The following is a 22,480-nucleotide window of genomic DNA, read 5'->3' as shown; positions in this document are numbered from 1 at the left end:
GGTAGTGATCAATGGCTCCATGTCTAGTTGGCAGCCAGTGTCAAGTGGAGTGCCCCAGGGGTCGGTCCTGGGGCCCGTTTTGTTCAATATAGAATCATAGAATCATAGAATATCAGGGTTGGAAGGGACCCCAGAAGGTCATCTAGTCCAACCCCCTGCTCAAAGCAGGACCAAGTCCCAGTTAAATCATCCTAGCCAGGGCTTTGTCAAGCCTGACCTTAAAAACCTCTAAGGAAGGAGATTCTACCACCTCCCTAGGTAACGCATTCCAGTGTTTCACCACCCTCTTAGTGAAAAAGTTTTTCCTAATATCCAATCTAAACCTCCCCCATTGCAACTTGAGACCATTACTCCTCGTTCTGTCATCTGCTACCATTGAGAACAGTCTAGAGCCATCCTCTTTGAAACCCCCTTTCAGGTAGAAATATCTTCATAAATGATCTGGAGGATGGTGTGGATTGCACTCTCAGCAAATTTGCGGATGATACTAAACTGGGAGGAGTGGTAGATACGCTGGAGGGGAGGGATAGGATACAGAAGGACCTAGACAAATTGGAAGATTGGGCCAAAAGAAATCTAATGAGGTTCAATAAGGATAAGTGCAGGGTCCTGCACTTAGGATGGAAGAATCCAATGCACCGCTACAGACTAGGGACCGAATGGCTCGGCAGCAGTTCTGCGGAAAAGGACCTAGGGGTGACAGTGGACGAGAAGCTGGATATGAGTCAGCAGTGTGCCCTTGTTGCCAGGAAGGCCAATGGCATTTTGGGATGTATAAGTAGGGGCATAGCGAGCAGATCGAGGGACGTGATCGTTCCCCTCTATTCGACATTGGTGAGGCCTCATCTGGAGTACTGTGTCCAGTTTTGGGCCCCACACTACAAGAAGGATGTGGATAAATTGGAAAGAGTACAGCGAAGGGCAACAAAAATGATTAGGGGTCTAGAGCACATGACTTATGAGGAGAGGCTGAGGGAGCTGGGATTGTTTAGTCTGCAGAAGAGAAGAATGAGGGGGGATTTGATAGCTGCTTTCAACTACCTGAAAGGGGGTTTCAAAGAGGATGGCTCTAGACTGTTCTCAATGGTAGCAGATGACAGAACGAGGAGTAATGGCCTCAAGTTGCAATGGGGGAGGTTTAGATTGGATATTAGGAAAAACTTTTTCACTAAGAGGGTGGTGAAACACTGGAATGCGTTACCTAGGGAGGTGGTAGAATCTCCTTCCTTAGAGGTTTTTAAGGTCAGGCTTGACAAAGCCCTGGCTAGGATGATTTAACTGGGACTTGGTCCTGCTTTGAGCAGGGGGTTGGACTAGATGACCTTCTGGGGTCCCTTCCAACCCTGATATTCTATGATTCTATGATTCTATGTTCTCTGTGTGTGTATATAAATCTCTCCTCTGTTTTTTCCACCAAATGCATCCGATGAAGTGAGCTGTAGCTCACGAAAGCTTATGCTCTAATAAATTTGTTAGTCTCTAAGGTGCCACAAGTACTCCTTTTCTTTTTGCAAATACAGACTAACACGGCTGCTACTCTGAAACCTTGGATCCAGTGTATCCCCTATCGTAGTGAACTGAATAAAATAAAGATAAGATCAAGCAAGACCTCAATTTGAACCATCCATGAGGTTCTGGCTCTTTAAAAACCAAAACCTAATGCAGGAAGAGATTTTGCAAAAGTTGAACCAAACTTAGTGTTCTGGGCCAAGGTGCTCGAAGCACCACAGGCCTGGCAGGAGTACTCTGAGAAAAACGAGGCTTACACACAGCTGTGAGTTATTGGCTTTACTGAAGGTTAGTGACCCACCTGCAACGGAGACTCCAAGCGTTGCAGTCACGGAGGCGGGGAACCCAGCACACCGGAGCTCTGCCTGGGACGGAGTCCAACTGAGGGGCAGACAGTCAGCGATAATAAGCACTACACAAAAACAGCTCATGAATATAGAATTAGGTACTTCCCAAAGAGGGGCTTTCCGCTACCTGGCAAAGGGCCATGCAAATCAACTGTGTCCTTCAGTAACTATCTATGTCCTACAGTAACCTCTCGGCTCGAGAAAGCGGAAATTCCCTAGCTAGGCCGTAACAAAGTCTTCCGCAGTTCCTTACACTTAGCTTGTGACTTAACAATCTTCAGTGCAAAACTGGGTGACAAAAATTGATAGACGTCTCAAAACAGCACTGGGACACTGTTTTACAGATAGGGAGGTGACTGAGGCTTAATGAATTTAAGGCCCTTGAACAGTGAACAGTGTAAAGCCTAGATCATCAAATACAAGTAGGTGGATATCCAACTAGTTTCCCACAAATTCCCATTCTCACATTGATTGGTCAGATACATTTATTTATTTCCCAGAATAAAATAATCTGTGTGTTCTGATAAAACTGTGGTAAATCATGTGGATGCTATTATTGACCATTGTGTCTACTGAAAGAAAGTTATTTAATTTTTGAGAGAAATGTAAGCAAGATAGATATTGATCTGCTTCCAGCCAGAGGAAACATGAGTTAGAACATTTTTAAAACTATTTCACTAATGCAATAAGGTGATACTTGAGAGAGAAAGCTGTCAACTCAGTAGTTGTGTGATTATTGCATATTACAGTTCCAATTTCCAGACCTTTAAAAAATATTAGTGCCAATGACATAATGCACTGATGCTCTCCCAGCCTGTATAAGGCAGCCTGCACATTTCCTTAGACTTCTGGGATCACACTGATAGAGAAGAAAAATAAAAATTACAGTTCAGGCTAAAGAAGGAAATTTAATTCTCTTCTTTTTTTTAGTGAAACACCATTTTGCTGGAGCTAGCTGTCTGAAGAGAGGGAGCTAATTTAATAGCTTGACTCCCATGAACCTTTTCAGATAAAGATAGGATTTTAGCACATACCAATGACATACACGTTGGACCAAATTTTAACATGTAGTCACACAGTATCAAATCCTGGTCTTTCTCATCAGCTGATGTTTTGTCATTGATGACAATGGGATCAAGATTTGGCCCATATCGACAAAGGCAAGGAAATATATAAAATTAATGGAAAATCATAGCATAGCATCTTGCAATGCATAGATACAAGACACCTTGCTAACTGCTTTGGTTATGTGCTCTCGTTTTGCCTAGGTGTTAGGGGACATGCTGTAAGCTTATTAGATCTGAATAGGCAGAATCAAGTTTGGTCAGTATCTAGCACAGGTTGTTATATTCCTCTTATCTTCTTTCCTTCTGCATTTTCATATTGATTGTGGTATTGTTCTTCATTTCCTGTCCTCAAGTCTTGGGTAGCACTGCAGTCTGCCCCTGAACAGCTGAGGCATCTCAGCTCATGAGGTGATGATGAGTGGAGTGATCCTTTCTCTATCAGTAGGGGTTTCCAATTACTATCTAATATGGAAAGGGTTTGGCTCTGCCTCTAAAGCATCTGGTACAGTATAGATAGAATCTGGTAGAGCAATTGTTACATTCAAACTGGCTATGCATATATTCTCAGCAGGTGTTAATGCTATAGGACCTTTGGATAAAAAAATTGCTGCATAATGTAGCCGTCTCACTCATCCTTCTATTCCAAGATTGAGATCCATAACTCTCATCCCCTGCCCCCCTTTTCTCAAGGAAGCAGAAGAAGTTTATACCTGTGGATCAGACTGGGGCAGTTCTGATACTGCAATATGGACATACCCTAAGTTTCTCTGTGCCTCAGTTTCCCAGCTGTAAAATAAAGAGACCGATTTTTTCATACCTCATAAGGGTGTTGTGAGGATTAATATGGTGAAGGTTCTGAGAGGCTCAGACATTGTGGTAATATAAGTACCTTAGTTAAGGTCTGTTTCATCCAACAGTGAATATTGGGGCAAATTGATCCCAGGTATAACCTCAACAAAAATGAAATTACAACTGAGATGAATATGTGCCCCTAGTTTTGGTAAACTAAATAAATAAATAAATAAAACCCAAAAGGCTGGATTCAAACTCACTAACACTGGCTTTAAGCAGCCAGCCTTCAAAGCACAACTAATCCCTGGCAGAAATGAGAACAATATCTCTGCAGATTCTCTTTTTTGGGGGAAATAAACCTCTGCAGATTTCCATTGAGTTTTGTTATTAATGTGCCTGCTTACACTCCCTGACTGGGACAGTCACACATCTAATCTAAGCTGTATTGCTCAAGCATTAGGCATCTTAGTAGCTGCATATCACATTGACAGACTATTGCCCTGCTGACTCAGAAAGATTAAAATATTTGCCAATGTGTTTTATCTCTTACATTTTGCTGTTGAGCTCTGACAAATAGGAGCCAGTGATAACTTTGCATCAGTTCACACACAAAAATAGCATGTGGGAAATGTCCAGCTATTGATTGTCTGATGATGGGGTCAGTGCTCTCCATGGAGTATTTATTCTATTCTTTATAATGTGTTCCTGACTGTAATATCTGAGCACCTTCTAGTCATGCATTAAGCCATGGGACTACACAACGGACACTTGTTGTTTGTTTGACATGTGTTCTCCAGAGGGAGAAGCGTGTGGAGCGGAGTGTCTTGTTTTGGCAAGGTTGGTTTTTTGTTTGCTTCTTTTGTTAAATATTCCCTTGGCTGTGCACTTTTAGGAAAGAAGGCAAGGTCATAGAAATGCACCTTGCACTTGGAACAGAAAGTGGGGAGGTTTGTGATCATCCTGAATTTCTGGGAAACTTCCTTTTTCAGTCATGCATCACTCTAGAAAAGGTTCTATAATCTGCACAGATAAACTTTACTCTTATGGTTGACAGTTCTTTTGACCAGCAGCTCTAAGGGGGGACAGATAGCTCAGTGGCTTGAGCATTGGCCTGCTAAACCCAGGGTTGTGAGCTCAATCCTTCAGGGGACCACTTAGGGAACTAGGGCAAAAATTGGGGATTGGCCCTGCTTTGAGCAGGGAGTTGGACTAGATAATCTCCTGAGGTTCCTTCCAACCCTGATGTTCTAGGATTCTCTTGACCAGTCTTCATCCCAAAGCTTGTCAGTGTCTCATTCGTTTTCTTATACCTAGGTGCCCATAGGATAACTATTAAAATGCCAGTCTCTGCTGTAGACCTGTGCAAATTATTGACAGCAGGGCCATCCCTAGGGAGGTGCAGGGCCTGGGATATAGACACCGAGTTTCTAATCTGCCAGGGGGTGCTCCTCCTCCAGCTCCGCCCAGCCCCCACCTTCAACCCTTCCCCAAGGCCCCAACCCCACCTCTTCCTACCCCCACCCCATGTCTTCCCCGCCCAGTTCCACCCCCTCCCCCGAGCACGCTGTGCCTTCGCTCCTCTCCTCTCCCCCCCCAGCACCTCCTGATGCCGCGAAATATCTGACCTGCAGGCAGGCAGGAGGCATGAGGGGGGGAGGGGGAGGTTTGGTAGGGAGGCTCCTCCTTATCCTGTACCCCCCACATCTGCCTGCTACTCGCCTCCCCGTTCACCTCCTCACTCCACTCACCCCCCACCTCCCTTCCCCTCCCGCAGGGCCCCCCAAAGTGTGGGGTCTGGGGCAGTTGCCCCAATTCACCTTACCCAAGGGACAGCTCTGATTGACAGCCAACAGTTTTATTCATGAAGGGTCAGATTCTGCTCCTGTTGAAGTCAAAGCAAAACTGCTATTGACTCCAATGGGACAGGATTAAGCCCAAAATTTAGCCCACTCCCTGTTAGCAAGCTGCTTGCAAACCTATCATAATTTCCACCAATTTTCTCTTTGAACCAGTGGTGTGGGCCTGATTCTTCACTGCCACTTATCTCATGTCATCACTGAAACCAATGCAAAGTGGTGCCAAAACACAATACCATTACAAGTTTGTCGTGTTGCACACTCACATTCCACAAGCCCCTGAGTACCCATGGTGCAGTGATGAAGCAGGCCCTTCCTCTGAACATAAACGGTTTGTGTCAAGTGTTGCCTCCAGGACTCTTTTTGCAATCTGAAACTGTTTGGATTGGACAAACAGTTTCTGCACAGAGATATTTGTGCATTTCAGGAGTGCTGAATTTCTGGTGTTAAATCTCCCATTGAACTCTAAGAACAAGAGGCAGCTGGAATAATCTGCTCAAATGAGGCACATTTTGAATGAATTATTTATAACACAACTTCAGGGAGGAAATTGTTTTTCTTCTCAGACAGTTAAACACCATTTGGCTATGCAGGGCACCTCCCATTACCTGCTGAGTTAAGTTAGTATGTTGCAAAATTAAAAATAAAACTTAATTTATTATGATTAATCATCATGTGAGGAGAAGGCAGTCCCAGCATTGCAGCTTCCCTCCCTAGTTTCCCATTGCAATTATTTCTTTTCCCTGTAGAACAGTAAGATTTGTATAGCTCCATGGGTTTTTTCCTTCCTTTTTTATTGTTTGATTGTGTGGAAGGATGGGAGTATTAATATATTTTTATATTTTTCTCCCACTTGGCATTTATTTTCCTATGGTCTAGCCTTTACATATTTAAGTATTGAACATTTTTGGCTGTTTGAAAAATAGTGAGAAATAAATTAAAATAAAACAAATAAATGAAAAAACCCTCCCTTAGTTTACTACAAAGGTAAGGGAGCTTCCCTTGATGAGGATATAATGAAGGCTCAGTCACTAAAGGCTCTGTTGACTGCTGCAGAGTTATAGAGGATTCCTATTCTCTAAACAAGACACTTGTATTGCTGTGGTCAAGCCATACTCTGACTCCAGCTGGTGGTGCAGCCGTATCAGCTTGCTCATCCTATGGTACTTTTACTGCCTTCCTACTGCTCTTCCCAGAGTGAAATTCTGGAAGACCACAGAAAGCCAGAATTATCAGCCTTTCTATGGATGTTCTGCATGTGCCTTAAGTGGAGATACAAAATCCACCCCAACCCCACGCTACAGGTCATAGGTAGGAATAGCTGCCGTTAACCCTTTGTGACCACTGTGTGGTGGTATCATGCTATTGGGTTCACAGACTGCAGATGCAGTGGCTCCTCCCAAGTAAGGTGACCAGATAGCAAGTATAAAAAATCAGGATTGGGTGGGGGGTGATAGGTGCCTATATAAGAAAAAGCCCCCAAAATCAGGACTGTCACTATAAAATCGGGACATCTGGTCACCCTACTCCCAAGATTCCCCCCTGCCCAGTGTTCCCCTCCAAGTCCACCTCCTTGGTGTTCAGGAGAAGTGGAGTGCCCCTGCCTCTGCAGATAGCTTTGCATGGATTGCCACAAAGAGATTAATTTCACCTTCAACACAATGCAGTTATCACCCTACTTCACCTTTCAGAACTCTTCTCAGCAAACTCCACCCCATCTCCCATGTGTCACTTATTGCCCCCTCCTTCCTGATTGCCCTGTTCTAATCTTGGCTTCTTCTCTGATCCTCCTTCTCACCACGCATAACACACGCTGTCATGTGTGACTTGCCCCAAACTCTCCTTTCCTTGCTCCCATGACACCCAACCCTTTCCCTCCCCTTAACTTCTTCTGCACGGTCCCTAGTTTATGACTTGATCCCAGAACCCAAAGATGAAAAGACATTTTAAGTCCTCTTGTCCAGTGGCTCTCAACCTTTCCAGACTATGGTACCCCTTTCAGGAGTCTGATTTATCTTACGTACCCCCAAGTTTCACCTCACTTAAAAACTACTTGCTTACAAAATCAGACACAGAAATAGAAAAGTGTCCCAGCACACTCTTACTGAAAAATTGTTTACTTTCTCATTTTTACCATATAATTATAAAATAAATCAATTGGAATATAAATATTTCACTTACTTTTCAGTGTATAGTATATACAGCAGTATAAACAAGTAATTGTCTGTATGAAATTTTAGTTTGTACTGACTTCACTAGTGTTTTTTATGTAGCCTGTTGTAAAACTAGACAAATATCTATATGAGTTGATGTACCCCCTGGAAGACCTCTGCGTATCCCCAGGTGTATGCTCCTGTGCTCAGCTCATTCCAGTTCTAAATGTCTCAAGTGTTTCTTCACCTATAAGACGCTTCACAACTCAGTTACTCCCTGCTTTTCCACCATTGTCTGTTATTATATCCCCGCACACACACACACACACACACACACACACACACACACACACACACACACACACTGTGCTCCATCAGCAATGCCTACTAGTCCTACAAACATCTCTCGGCTTTCTTCCCTACTGCTTCTTAGATAGGGAACACCCTCCTTCAACTAAGCCATGAGGACAAAATACTTCCTTCAAAATCCATGTCTACTGTGATGCTCACAAAAGCAGGCTTGGGCAACAGCTGAAGAGAGCTGATATTGTTGTAGTTATTTAAAAGCCAGAATTAGTTTCAGATGATTCAGAACCATCAAGCTGTATGCACAGTTCACCTATGTAACCTCAGGGTCCTCTTAGCACCATCTTTGCTCTCCCTATCCCCATCCTGCGTATTTTTTGTTATATTTACAGGTTGCACTATGTCTGAAATCAGATCAAAAATTCTTTGGGAGAGTGATTGTTTCTTCCTCTTTGCTTTTTCAGGAGATAATACAGGGCCTGACCCCAAACCCAGAAACATCAACAGGACTCCCGTTGATTCCAGTGACCTGCGGATTCAGGGACATAATGCAGCCCTGATCCACACTGGACTTTGGGCATTAGTGACATACAAAATAATAGCAAAATACTAGTAATAATAATTTCTTTTCAGAGAGCATGGTCTCAGCCATACTACAAACAAAACCAACTCAGATACTACCATGATGAGTGGGGTATTGGCATCTGAACAAAAGAGATTAATATTACATTATAATATTTAAAATGTTAAATATATGACCCTTATGCATCAGCCACTAAAATTACACATTGTGTGAGACCAAAATCATTACACATACCAAAATTGGAGAGTGTCTATTTGTATTTTAATCTACTTTAAACTTTGGGCATATAGAGGGTAGAGTTATGCAGTACGTGTTTGTGATGTTGAGATTTAATCGCTGGCCTAGAGAAATATACCATATCTCTCAAACAACCTTCATCTCAGTCCCCGGGTTACCTACACAGCACACAAATTTGGTGTCTTCATTTTGTTGGGATTCCCTCCAAGCCCTCTTTCCACACGGCTTCCCAAGAACTGAGTTTGACTCCAGACTTTGTCACTCAGGTATCTCTGCTGGCATACAGTAATGCTACACTGTGTTGATCAGACTCAAATGCAGGCAGTGGATGCAGGGTACGTCACCGATCCAAAGATGCACAGACACTCTCTCTCTTTACATACATTTACACATTCCACTGCATTTATTATACATTGCATCAGACATTTTGGGACTGGCTTAGTTATTGTAGGAACCAATCCCGGTCCATGCACTGTCCATGTTCGATCTACTCTTTACCCCATCTTTACATTGCTGACTTTTCTTGTCCATTGTTATCTTGTTCTTTGTACATGGTTTCTTGGGCGTTCCCTCCCCTTACCTTAGCTCCTTCAGACATTCTGGCTCTTAGTCTACTTACCTATTTACCTATTTTAGTTAGCACAAACATTCTGTTTTCATCCCACTGCTCTACCTCCCTAATCCTGTCTTCCAAGAAATGGCTTCCCCCTATGTTTGTTATCTCATGTCAGGGTAGGCCTACACACTCTAGTGTCGAAATTTGTTTGCATCAGAAATAAAGAAGCTGTGAACGAAGCTGAGATTATAGAAAAAGTTATTACAACAGAAGAAGGAATCCTACAACTTTTTAAGGTTCCTGCGAGAATATTTTTTTTTTGTATTCCTTATCACTGGGGGTCCTTGACTCATACCGCATCCACGTTGGCAAGTGGAGAGCTTTGTGACCTACAACAGCTTTTAGCGATGCCAGCTGAGGTGATTAAGACTGGTATTTTATGGGGCTATATGGTCAGGATTGTGTGGGGCAGGGATGAGTGAGAGAGAGAGAGATTTATATATTACCAGTAACTGTCTATCGCCTAAAGCATAAAAACTCTTTATAATAGGGAGTATAAATATTCCCCCTATCCAGCATTAAAAATAAGTCAACCTCCTTGAGAGAAAGATTGAGGAGAGACCAGAAAGGAAGACAAAATACCATGTTAAAAGTTCACCATTCAAGCCCTGTGACCAAGTTTCATCTTTCAAGTCATTCTGGTTTCCAGTTGAGCAAGGTCTTGTATTGCTGCCATGCTATTACTCATTCAAAGTGCACAGGGGAAAATATATTTATCTTTCTGCTTGTAACACACTAAATTGTGCAAAGGGAAGGAACTTTTTCGTTTATGACCCCCATTCATATCAATCAAAGACAAAAGGAAATGATCCCAATATCTTATTTTAATGTATTCGTTTATCTTGGAGTTTAGTTGTCATAAAAAGCATATGTTTAAAATGTCCTTTGGGGGTTATAGTCCCATAAACTCTTTTAACTCCGTGACAGGCAGTAATGGAACTACCTCTACAAAGTACAGCAAAATGAGATTTTTTTTATTGTAATCATCAAATAGTTTGCCTCCAAGGTATTGATTGAATTATACATAAACCTGATGTGGTGCCATAAAAAAAGATGATAGTATGCTGGTTCAAAGCAAATGGTGTCTTGTGAAGATTAGTCTTAAAGAAAGAAACCTTAATTCTAACAGCATTTTGTACAACAGCAGTGGAACAAGTGGCATTATATGTAACTGAAGAAAATTTTAATGTAAGCCCTGCTAGGAAAATAATTGCTTCATGCATATGGTGTTGTGTTTACTATAGAGCTGCAACAGCTGAGAGATTCTAAACAAGAAGAGTAAAAATAAAAATTAGAAGAGATTTAGCTTGAACAAACTATTTCTAGTCTTTTCGGGTAATTCAGCCAAGTAGAAAACTCAATCCTATCAACTGAGTAGGCTGAATGGCTTTTGGAGCAAGAATTGTCATGTCTATGGAAAGTGCCTTGCATAATGGGGCCCTGATTTAATTACTTCTATTTTGTTCAGATTCTGAATTTTGGTTCAGCCTATTTGAAATTCAGGTTCATTTTTGAAAGACCCGAAGATATTTGAATCAGGGAGTTGGAGTTAGGCCCAAGTACTTAAACTGAAGTATACAACCTCGGGATTGGTTATTATGTTTATTGGGAGTGCATTTGAACATCTAATTTCACATGCGACTACTACGAGTGCTCATGCAAATCCAACACTTCTGCATGTGATTGTCCAGTTTGACATATGTAAATATTCTGCATGTGCAGCTGTGGCACCTGGACAGGGGCTTCCATGTTTAAACCCATGCTAATGAGATTGATAGGATCTAATTTAAACAGATAAAATCCAGAATTCACAGTTGGGATCATTCTGCTGCTATTATAATGGTCTAAAACCAGCACTGGGTAATCTTATTTCTCACAGAGCTGTACAACTCTCTCAGAATAAGGCCAAAACCACACAAAACTGGTTACTGGATTGGTTACAAATGTTATAGATTCATAAATGTTAAGGCCATATAGGATCATTAGATCATCTACTCTGACTTTATGTATAATATAGGGCATAGTAGATAATCCAGTTATTTCTGTATTGAGGCCTAATAACGTGCATTTCAGTAAAAGCATATCTTCCAGAAAGGCATCCAGTCTCAGTCTGAAGGCTTGAGTTGAAGACCTCAAGAGATAAAGAACCCATCACTTCCCTCATGGTTTGTTCCAATAGTTAATCAGTCTCACTGTTAATTTTTTTGTTGTTGTTGCCTAGATGGACCTTTGGTCTGACCCAGTGCGGCCACTCTTATATTCTCTCTCTGAAATGCATCTGATGAAGTGAGCTGTAGCTCACGAAAGCTTATGCTCAAATAAATTTGTTAGTCTCTAAGGTGCCACAAGTACTCCTTGTCTTTTTGCGAATACAGACTAACATGGCTGCTACTCTGAAATCTCTCTGCTAAGGTAAAGAGCCCTTTAGTAGCTGGCATTTTCTCCACAAAACTTGAAACTCAGCCAAGCTTTGCAGGACTTTATGGGCCTTCCAGGGAAACCTAGAAGTTTTGTGCAAATGCCTCCCTATTTATCTAAGGTAAAAATGACACTACCAGTCAGCTACCAGTGCAATGAAAGCTGTAGAAAAATGTAGATACTTGACAGCGTCCTTTGAGCTGAGAAAATTATCCCCTGCCAACCATCCCAAAACAGAGATATGTATATTTTCTCACAAACTCTGTGCACAGTCTAGTCCAGAATCTGACTGGCACAAACAAGTCAAAGACACCTGCTGAAAGAAGTTTTTTGTATTATTATTATTTTTGGTCTAGTCATGACATTTAGCAGGATTTTACTATTCACTCCAGGAATCTGAGGCTTTGGAAAGTGACAATTTGCCTCAGGCAGTCAGATCCTGTCACCAATGCCCAGGATGATCAATATTTCACTTGCCCTTCACATCAGGGAGTTTTCACAATCAAGTGTAAAACTTTCCATATTTTTGAAAGCACTTAGTCCTACAATGGGGATTAAAAGAAACACCAGATGACATGGAAAGAATGGAACAGCAGCTTCACTCAACAAACCAACCAGAAAGAGAGGTGGGGGGAGGGATAAACAACCCCCCTCACACACAAGAAGGTCACTTGTGGCTATTATCCACTGAACCACAATAAGGAGTAACGTAGCACTGTGCTGTCCAATACACCCTCCTACATCTCCATAGCAGGCAAGGAGCTCATGAGCACTGCTGCTGTCTGTTCGAGGGTCCCAGTATGCATCTGGCTGTGGAACCCAGGCATAGGAAGTAGAGCTGTGCCAATAACTGATTTTCCCATTTGGTGGCCAAATTGAAAAATCCCGGGGAGGGGGGAAATTGATTCATTTCGAACCAAAACTGTTTTTGTTTGTTTGTTTTTCTACCAAAACACAAAATCAAACCAACCAACCAAAATTCTTGGTGTCATTTTGGATCAACATTTTTGTTTGAAAAAAAGAAAAGGATGACTTGTAGCACGTTAGAGACTAACACATTTATTTGAGCATAAGCTTTCGTGAGCTACAGCTCACTTCATCGGATGCATTCGGTGGAAAATACAGTGGGGAGATTTATATACACACACAGAGAACATGAAACAATGGGTTTTATCATACACACTGTAAGGAGAGTGATCACTTAAGATGAGCTATTACCAGCGGGGGGGGGGGACGGGACAGGAAGACTCTCGTTGGAGTCTGTTTTTGAGGTTTTTTGTTGAAGAATAGCCATGCTTTGGTCTGTAATTGAGTGACCAGAGAGATTGAAGTGTTCTCCAACTGGTTTTTGAATGTTATAATTCTTGACGTCTGATTTGTATCCATTTATTCTTTTATGTAGAGACTGTCCAGTTTGACCAATGTACATGGCAGAGGGGCATTGCTGGCACATGATGGCATATATCACATTGGTAGATGCGCAGGTGAACGAGCCTCTGATAGTGTGGCTGATGTGATTAGGCCCTATGATGGTGTCCCCACATATCTATTCAGGGCTTGAATAGGGACTGGGAGTGGATGAGTCATTACACAAAGTAAAACTATTTCTCCAGGTTATTTCCCTCCCTCCCTCCCCCCACTGTTCCTCAGACGTTCTTGTCAACTGCTGGAAATGGCCCACCTTGATTATCACTACAAAAGGTTTTCTCCCCCCCCCCCCCAGTAATAGCTCATCTTAAGTTATCAATCTCCTTACAGTGTGTATGATAACACCCATTGTTTCATGTTCTCTGTGTATATAAATCTCCCCCCTGTATTTTCCACTGAATGCATCTGATGACGTGAGCTGTAGCTCATGAAAGCTTATGCTCAAATAAATTCGTTAGTCTCTAAGGTGCCACAAGTACTCCTTTTCTTTTTGCGAATACAGACTAACACGGCTGCTGCTCTGAAACCTTTGTTTGGAAAATGGCACTTCAAAACAAAAGAAAAACATTGAAATGATTCATTTGGATATTTTCAAAACAAAACATTAAGATATTTCCAAGATTTTTGTTGTGGAAGAGTGGGGGGGGGGCGAGAGGGGTTGGTTGAAACTATTCACCAAATTTGACCCAAATGCCTTTTTCAACAATTTCTTTCTTTCTATCTCCCAGCTCTAGTAGGGAGGCAGCAGGGCTATATGATCACACCCCACATCTACCCTTTCCCGTCTACTGAAAGTGAGTAGTAGCAAGCTATGAACAAAGGCAAAATGACCTGTTTGTTTTCATTGTCACAGTGAGGTCAATGTAAAGGCAAACAGCAAGAATAGGAATGAAAAGACTGCCCTTTGGTAGTCCATGTCCATGTCCTTATATGTGTTTATATTTTGTTCATGTCTTTATATGTTTTTGTATAGCAACTAGCACAACAGGTCTCTAATGCAGATTAGGGCCTCTGGGAAATACTGTGATATTAAAAAAACACTTTAAATTTTGGCAACTTTAATCACTAAGGGATTATTAACAGAGCTGAGCAAACAGTTCACAATGGATTTTATTGAATTTAGACTTCTTTTGCTGGTGAAATATCTGTTCACTGATTGAAAAATCCTTAAATATATTCAGCGTTCAACATTATTTGACAGTTTCTTTTGCAATTATTTTTTAAGGTTGGTGGGAAAGACTTTTGAAAAGATGAATTTTGACCTTTGAATAGTGATTTCTGCCATTTAAAAGCCTGAATGTAATTAAATAGGACCAGATCCTGAGCTGGTGTAAATGGGCACACATCTATGGACTTCTTTAGAACTATGTTTGTTTTTAAAAAAACAAAAACAAAAACAAAGCAGTGAATCTGGCCGACAATATTGGATAATGCTGGTTGAAATGCTTCAAATTTTGAAAAAAATATATGGAAGGGAAAATGATATTTTTTCCTGGGCCATTCCATTATTGAATTATAAAGGAACTAGCATTTGGTGTTCAAAAGATGGGGGATGCAAAGTAAAAGTAACTTTTTTTACAACAGATTTGTGATTATAAACCTTAGATCGTTACATAACCCTGTGTGTCACAGATTCCCACTGACTTCTGTGTGTGTGGTCCTCAGTGCCCTGTTTTCTCCTCCTAGTGGGTGCTGCTGCAGAGCAGACAGGGCCATGCCTTCAGTTCCTCCCTAACATTTTTCCAGGTGATTTGCTTCTGGAGGGAGCAAGGACTGAGCAGTTCCTATTCACAGAGACTGTTACTGTGCTTCTCTACTGCATGTGCCATGGAAGTAGCTCTCTGTACATGCATGTACACACATGATATCGCAGTCCGAAGTATTACACAGCATCCTATCATCATTACTCATTTGACACCTATATACAAACAAGAGCATCCATTGGGTCTAATCATCAGGGGTCCTGTTCTGCATAAACTTCAGATAAAGCTCAAGAAGATAAGAAGGATGGTCTAAATAGTAAAGCACTGGACTGGGTTCAAATCCTAACTCAGCCTCAGACTTCTTGTGTAAGTTCAAAAAAGTAAATCATTCACTCTACCCTGTGCCTCAGTTTCCTATATGTAAAATGGCAGGGATGGCACTTTCTTACCTTACGGGAGTGCTGGGAAGGTAAAATCCAGTTGTGATTGTGTGGTGTGCAGATATTCCGATGATAAGGGCCAGATAAGTACCTACATAGATAGAAGTGTAATTTTTCCTGGATGACCACAGTGAATTTTTACCACAACCCCGTTTTTAAAAAATACACAGAGCTGGAAGGGAGGCAGAGAAATCTGTTTGATAACAGATACCAACTCACTACCATGGTCTCAGAAGTTCAGTCTAACAACAACAAACTTCAATTAAAAGAAAAGGAGTACTTGTGGCACCTTAGAGACTAAAATTTATTTGAGCATAAGCTTTCATGAGCTACAGCTCACTTCATCGGATGCATGCAGTGGAAAATACAGTGGGGAGATTTTATATACACAGAGAACATGAAACAATGGGTGTTACCATACACACTGTAACCAGAGTGATCAGGTAAGGTGAGCTATTACCAGCAGGAGAGGGGGAAAAAAAACCAAAACCCTTTTGAAGTGATAATCAAGGTGGGCCATTTCCAGCAGTTGACAAGAACGTCTGAGGAACAGTGGGGGGGGGAATAAACACGGGGAAATAGTTTTACTTTGTGTAATGACCCATCCACTCCCAGTCTCTATTCAAGCCTAACTTAATTGTATCCAGTTTGCAAATTAATTCCAATTCAGCAGTCTCTCGTTGGAGTCTGTTTTTGAAGTTTTTTTGTTAAAGAATTGCAACTTTTAGGTCTGTAATCGAGTGACCAAAGAGATTGAAGTATTCTCCAACTGGTTTTTGAATGTTATAATTCAGAATTAAAGACTGCTGAATTGGAATTAATTTGCAAACTGGACACCATTACATTAGGCTTGAAAAAAGACTGGGAATGGATGTGTCATTACACAAAGTAAAACTATTTCCCCATGTTTACTCCCCCCCACCATTGTTCCTCACACATTCTTGTCAACTGCTGGAAATGGACCACCTTGATTATCAATACAAAAGGTTTTTTTTCTCTCCTGCTGGTAATAGCTCACCTTATCTGATCACTCATTACAGTGTGTATGGTAACACCCATTGTTTCATGTTCTCTGTGTATATAAAATCTCCCCACTGTATTTTCCACTGCATGCATCCGATGAAGTGAGCTGTAGCTCACAAAAGCTTATGCTCAAATAAATTTGTTAGTCTCTAAGGTGCCACAAGTACTCCTTTTCTTTTTGTAGATAGAGACTAACACAGCTGCTACTCTGAAACTTCAATTACTTTCTTTTCCTCAGTGAAAAAAAAATGTTCAAATTGCATCCAATATGGCATTTTCCTTTATCAGTCACAAGTGACAATCCTAGGAACTTAGAAGGCTGTAAAACAGGTAGTTATCTGCTTTTCCCAGACGGGGTAAAGAAAATGTCTTACTTCATGCATGACTCTCTCAAGGCAGGAATGTTCTCGCTTGCCAAAAGACCATAAGTTAAAGATTCTTAAGAGATTTTATTTCTGCTCTTTAATGGCTTGTATTTAGCCCATGGAATTTAATGCAAAATAAAAAATGCCGAGCTATGGTGTGAAACCCAGTAGCATTTCCTTCTTTTAAAAAGTGAATTTAGAGGCCGCACCAAACAAATAGATTTCATTCTCCAGGGCTGTTTTTCCAAGGTGAAATTTATCCCAGTCCATATAGCCCTGGTGCATCATTTATGCCCTTCACACAGAGCATAATATAGAGCATATGGTCTTTTGTAGCCTCTCTGTACTGTGGGCCAGGCAAAAAGAGTTTTACCCTCACAGAATATGAGCAGTGGATGCCTGCCTGTCTCTATGCATCAGAGCAAACAGGAGGGGCTATCTCCATTGGTGAAGTGGTAGTTTAGTTTACAGGATCATTTATCGTTCTCTCAGAGATCTTTATCGAGAGTTGCAATAAGTGCCGTTTCTGTTAAGGGTACCTGTGATGTGGATGTCCAACTAGAAATTGGCCCAAGAGAAATCCATTTCCCATTGGCCACCAAATTAGCACCCAAAGATGCTATCTGCAGGGCACTAACTCCATGGATTGTATTTGAACCAGAGACAGGTCTCTTCTTTCTTATTACACCCTCTCGGATCTAGCCAGCTACCCATAACTTTCCTCTCCTCCATACAGTCTCATTTATGTAACTGAAAGATTAACAGGCAAATATAATTGTCATTAATAAAGAGGATTCCAGCTGAAACATCCATGTTCTGGTTTGGGTAAGCACTGCCCAACACACACACTGGCAGAATATTTTTTGCTACAATGCTAAGGTATTGACATATGGAGTTCAGGCAGGTTTTTACCCAGAATGGCATTTAAACTTTCAACCTTCAAGCAGAGACTCCAGGCTGCATCTAATTTAGCTTCCTACTTCTCTAATTTGTAACCAATACTTGATTTACTAAATGCCAGCATTCAGTTTGGAGGATGGCTAAAAAAAACCAAACTCGTAACTACTGACCTTCTTAATATAGGAAGAAGATAACTTTATTAGATTTAACATTCAGAGATCTATAAAGATTGGATTTTAAAGATCTTTGTCTGTAAAAGAGGGGAAAATAAAATATCCAGACCAAACTGCGGTAAGCCATTTTATATGAAGTGATAGAAAAAAGAAATGATTGCCTCTTCCTTTTCTGGTCAGAAATAGGGACGTGTCAAAAAGATCACTCTTGAAATATCTTTTCTGTAAGGTGTGACGACTGTTTGCTTCTAAAAAGGAAACTTACTCTCCAAAAAGACCTGAGAATTTTAAAATCAAAGTAGAGTAACTTTGCATTCTGGGGTGTATTAACAAGAATGTTATAAGACATGGGAGGTAATTATTCCATTCCACTTGGCACCGGTGAGGCCTCAGATGGAGTAGTGTCCAGTCTTTGCATTCAGAGCATTCTCTTTACTGTGTGATGCTGGCTTGCAGGTTCTGCCTGGAAACTGTGTAAAAGGATTACTACTTATAGCTACATTCTTTAATCATTTGTCATTAAGTATGCATTATTACATACTGCACAACAAACGGGCCCAGTTGTGCTCTGTTTCACCTGTGCAAACCAGTTGTAAGTCCATTAAAGTCACTGGCGATACACAGGCATAAAACCAATTCAAGATCACTTGATTAGTTAAATATTCTATAACTGGAGTCTTTTGGGGTACATCTACCCTGTAAAAAGAACCACACACATCATGACAGCAACTTGGGCTTGTGCTATTGTGGTACAATTGCTGTGTAGACATTCCTGCTTGGGCTGGCATTCAGGTTCTGAAATCCAGGGAGGAACATGGGTTTCAGAGCCCAAGTGAGAATGTAGACACGGTTATTTTTAGTCCTCTTGCACATACCTGCGTCTCTAGACTCAGGTGCAGATGTGCTGCTCTGACACTGGTAAATCAAGTGCCTGCTCTGGCCAAAGCCATAGACGTTAGCTACAAACTGACAAACTAAGGGAACTGTCTGTGCTTCCATGGTAAGACTCTTATAGTGATCCAGGAGTTCGCATATGTTACTGTGGTGGTGAAAACAAAGTATAGAACATACCACTAGTTTGGGGTGTCTGCCTTGTTTTTTACAGTCTGCCTTGAGGTAGGCACTCATGGTCGTGAAATACTCCAGACAGCATGACTGCCGCTGTGGGTGATTTTTTGCAGTGTAGACATAGCCATAGGGACCCAAACGGAGATTGTAGGAACACTCTGAAATAAAATGATCTCAGTATCTTTTATGAAAGGGTGAAAACCAGGTGTGTGCCTGAGCTGCTATCAGGTCCCCCCTCAGCCTTCATTTCTCAAGACGGAACAAGCCCAGTGTTTTTTAACCTTTCATCATCGGTCTGGTTTTTGTTGCTCTCCTCTGGACTCTCCAATTTGCCCACTTCTTTCCTACAGTGCGGCACTCAGAACTGGATACATCAGTCCAGCTGAGGCTTCACCAGTGCTTAGCAGAGTGGGACAATTACCTTACATTTGACACTCCTTTTAATACACCCTAGAATATTATTAGCCGTTTTCAAAACTGCATCATATTGTTTGCTGATAGTCAATTTGTGATCCACCAGAACCCCCAAATCCTTTTCAGCAGTCCTACTGCCTAGCCAGTTAGTTCCCATTTCGTAGTTATGCATTTGATTTTTTTCCTTCCTAAGTGACATACTTGGCACTTCTCTTTATTGAATTTCATCTTGTTGATTTAAGACCAATCCTTCAATTTGTGAAGATTGCTTTGAATTCTAACCCTGTACTCCAAAGTGCTAGCAATCCCTCCCAGCTTGGGTCTTCTGCCAATTTTATAAGCATACTCTCTACTCTATTATCCAAGTCAATAATGAAAATATTGACTAGTACCGGCCCCAGAACTGATCCCTGAGGGACCCCATTAAATATGCCCTCCCAATTTGAGAGTGAGTCATTGATAATTACTCTGAGTACAGTGTTTCAACCAACTGCACACTCAGCTTCTAGTAATTTTATCTAGACCACATTTTCCATTGTACAGAGGTGAAACTGAGGCACAGAGAAGGAAAGTGGCTTGCCCTGAGTTACCCAACAGGTCAGGGACGGAGCCAGAAATGGAACCAAGGTCTCCTGATTCTCAGTGAGATCCTGGTACATACCAGGAGCTCCTAGGCACTACAATAATACAAATAATAATCCAATCATTCTGATTTATTTTAACTATTATAAAAGGCATAACTATCAAAGAGCAATTATGGGGAAAAAACTACTACAATGCCTCAAATGTCACTGGCATTCATGATAATCCCCATACATCACCCCACAACTCTAACCCCAAAACTCTATTTCAAAACAAAACTATCACATTTTGAGAACTGCTGAAATAAGATAGATGGTGTATTGAGCTATGTAACTGTCATGATTTTGTTCTATGTCGATTGTATTTTTAAAGTTCTAAGGAAGTTTCTCTTTAAATGTTGGACAAGTCATAGAATCATAGAATATTAGGGTTGGAAGGGACCTCAGGAGGTCATCTAGTCCAACCCCCTGCTCAAAGCAGGACCTAATCCCCAACTAAATCATCCCAGCCAGAGCTTTGTCAATCCTGACCTTAAAAACCTCAAAGGAAGGAGATTCCACTACCTCCCTAAGGTAACACATTCCAGTGCTTCACCACCCTCCTAATGAAAAAGTTTTTCCTAATATCCAACCTAAACCTCCCGCACTGTAATTTGAGACCATTACTCCTTATTCTATCATCTGCTACCACTAAGAACAATCTAGATCCCTCCTCTTTGAAACCCCCTTTCAGGTAGTTGAAAGCAGCTATCAAATCCCCCCTCATTCTTCTCTTCCGCAGACTAAATAATCCCAGTTCCCTCAGCCTCTCCTCATTAATCATGTGCTCCAGCCCCCTAAATATTCTTATCTGAGGGACAAAGGACTAGCTGGGGCACAGACAGGCCTCTCAGTTTCACTTTAGTTCCAGCTTTCATTAAAAAAAAATGAAGAATTCTCTAGTTGTCAAGGAAACTTTCTAAAAATGAAGTGAGTGTATGCAGGGATTATTCCAGAATATATATTCTGGATTAACTATTCCTGATCAATTGAATGTGTGGATGCTTTTACAGTTACTCAAAAGAGTTAATTCACTTGAATTCCACATTGTACCATATTCTGAATTCATTTTCCTATGTAGGTAAGTGCTAAACTGTACAGAGATGTCTGCCTGAATTTGCAGAAAGCCAGAAACAATAGCTCTGAGAGTGAGTGGCCCCCTTCATTTCAGTGGGTGCTAACTGAGAAGTGAATATTGATACTTTAAATATCAGCATTGCAAACTCTTTCACTGCTGATCAAAACACATAAGAAAGTAGAAGTACCACCAAATTATGGAGACTAACACAAACTGGGGCACAGAACAATAAACAATGCTGGGGAGGGGAGAGGGAATGGAAGATGTATATATTAAGAAGGATAGGTCTTTAACATTATACGACAAGGTTGCATGGAGAGCACAACTGATTTCATTTTCCTGAAGGAGGGGCTTAGTTTTTGAAAATTTGATAAAACACTGTTCTAAGGGCTTCCTGAAATCAGGAGCCATTTTATTCTGGGACAGATTGCCAGATACACATGCACCATCCTAGTATCTTTTGTGGCAATCTCGGTTGTCAAACATCATTTTTAGTTAAAACAAATTAGCATCCAAAACCAAAAAACTTTTGCCAATCCCCTCTCATCCAAAAAATGTTAAATTTTCAATTTACAGTTTTTTATTAAAACATCAGAAAATTTAGACCAAAATGAAACTGCTCAGTAAAAGTTTTAATTTTAGTCAAAAAGCTATTTTTCATCAAAAAACTATTTAAGTGAAAAAATGTTGACCAGCTTAAGAATATAAGAATGGCCATACTGGGTCAGATCAATGGTCCATTTAGTCCAGGATCCTGTCTTCTGACAGTAGCCAGTGCCAGATGCTTCAGAGGGAATGAACAGAACAAGGCAATTTTGAATGCTCCATCCCATCATCCAGTCCTAATTTCTGGCAGTCAGAAGTTTAGGGATACCCAGAGCATGGGGTTGCATCCTCGACCATCTTGACTAATAGCCATTGATGGACCTAACCTCCCTGGACTTATCTAATTCTTTTTTGAACCCTGTTATACTTTTGGCCTTTACAGTATCCCCTGGAAATGAGTTCCACAGGATGACTGTGTGTTGTGTGAAGTTCTTCCTTATGTTTGTTTTAAACCTGCTGCCTCTTAATTTCATTGGGTGACCCGTGGTTGTTCTATTATGTGAAGGAGTATATAATGCTTCCTTAGTCACTTTCTCCCCACCAGCCGTGATTTTATAGACCTCCCTCAGATCCCGGCTTAGCCATCTCTTTATAAGGTGAACAGTCCCCGGTATTTTTCTCTCTTTGTACAGAAACTGTTCCACACCCGTAATCATTTTTGTTGCCCTTCTCTGTACTTTTTTCCATTCTTATATCTATTTTTGAGATGAAGCAATCAGAACTGCACATTGTATTCAAGGTGTGGGCATACCATGGATTTATATTGTGGCATTTTGGC

General features: G+C 41.1%; 1 long non-coding RNA gene across 1 annotated transcript; it reads left to right on the top strand.

The window, feature by feature from the left end:
• Positions 1–1,391: 1,391 nt before the first annotated feature.
• LOC122460463 lies at positions 1,392–22,472 on the top strand. Its single transcript, XR_006281775.1, has 3 exons — positions 1,392–1,403; positions 3,366–3,370; positions 22,335–22,472. It is a non-coding gene; the product is annotated as an uncharacterized LOC122460463 (long non-coding RNA).
• Positions 22,473–22,480: the final 8 nt, after the last annotated feature.

Source organism: Dermochelys coriacea, chromosome 5 (genome assembly GCF_009764565.3).
Source record: "Dermochelys coriacea isolate rDerCor1 chromosome 5, rDerCor1.pri.v4, whole genome shotgun sequence".
NCBI lineage: Eukaryota > Metazoa > Chordata > Testudines > Dermochelyidae > Dermochelys > Dermochelys coriacea.
Note: the sequence above shows the minus strand (reverse complement) of the source record. Positions and strands in the feature narration are given on the sequence as shown.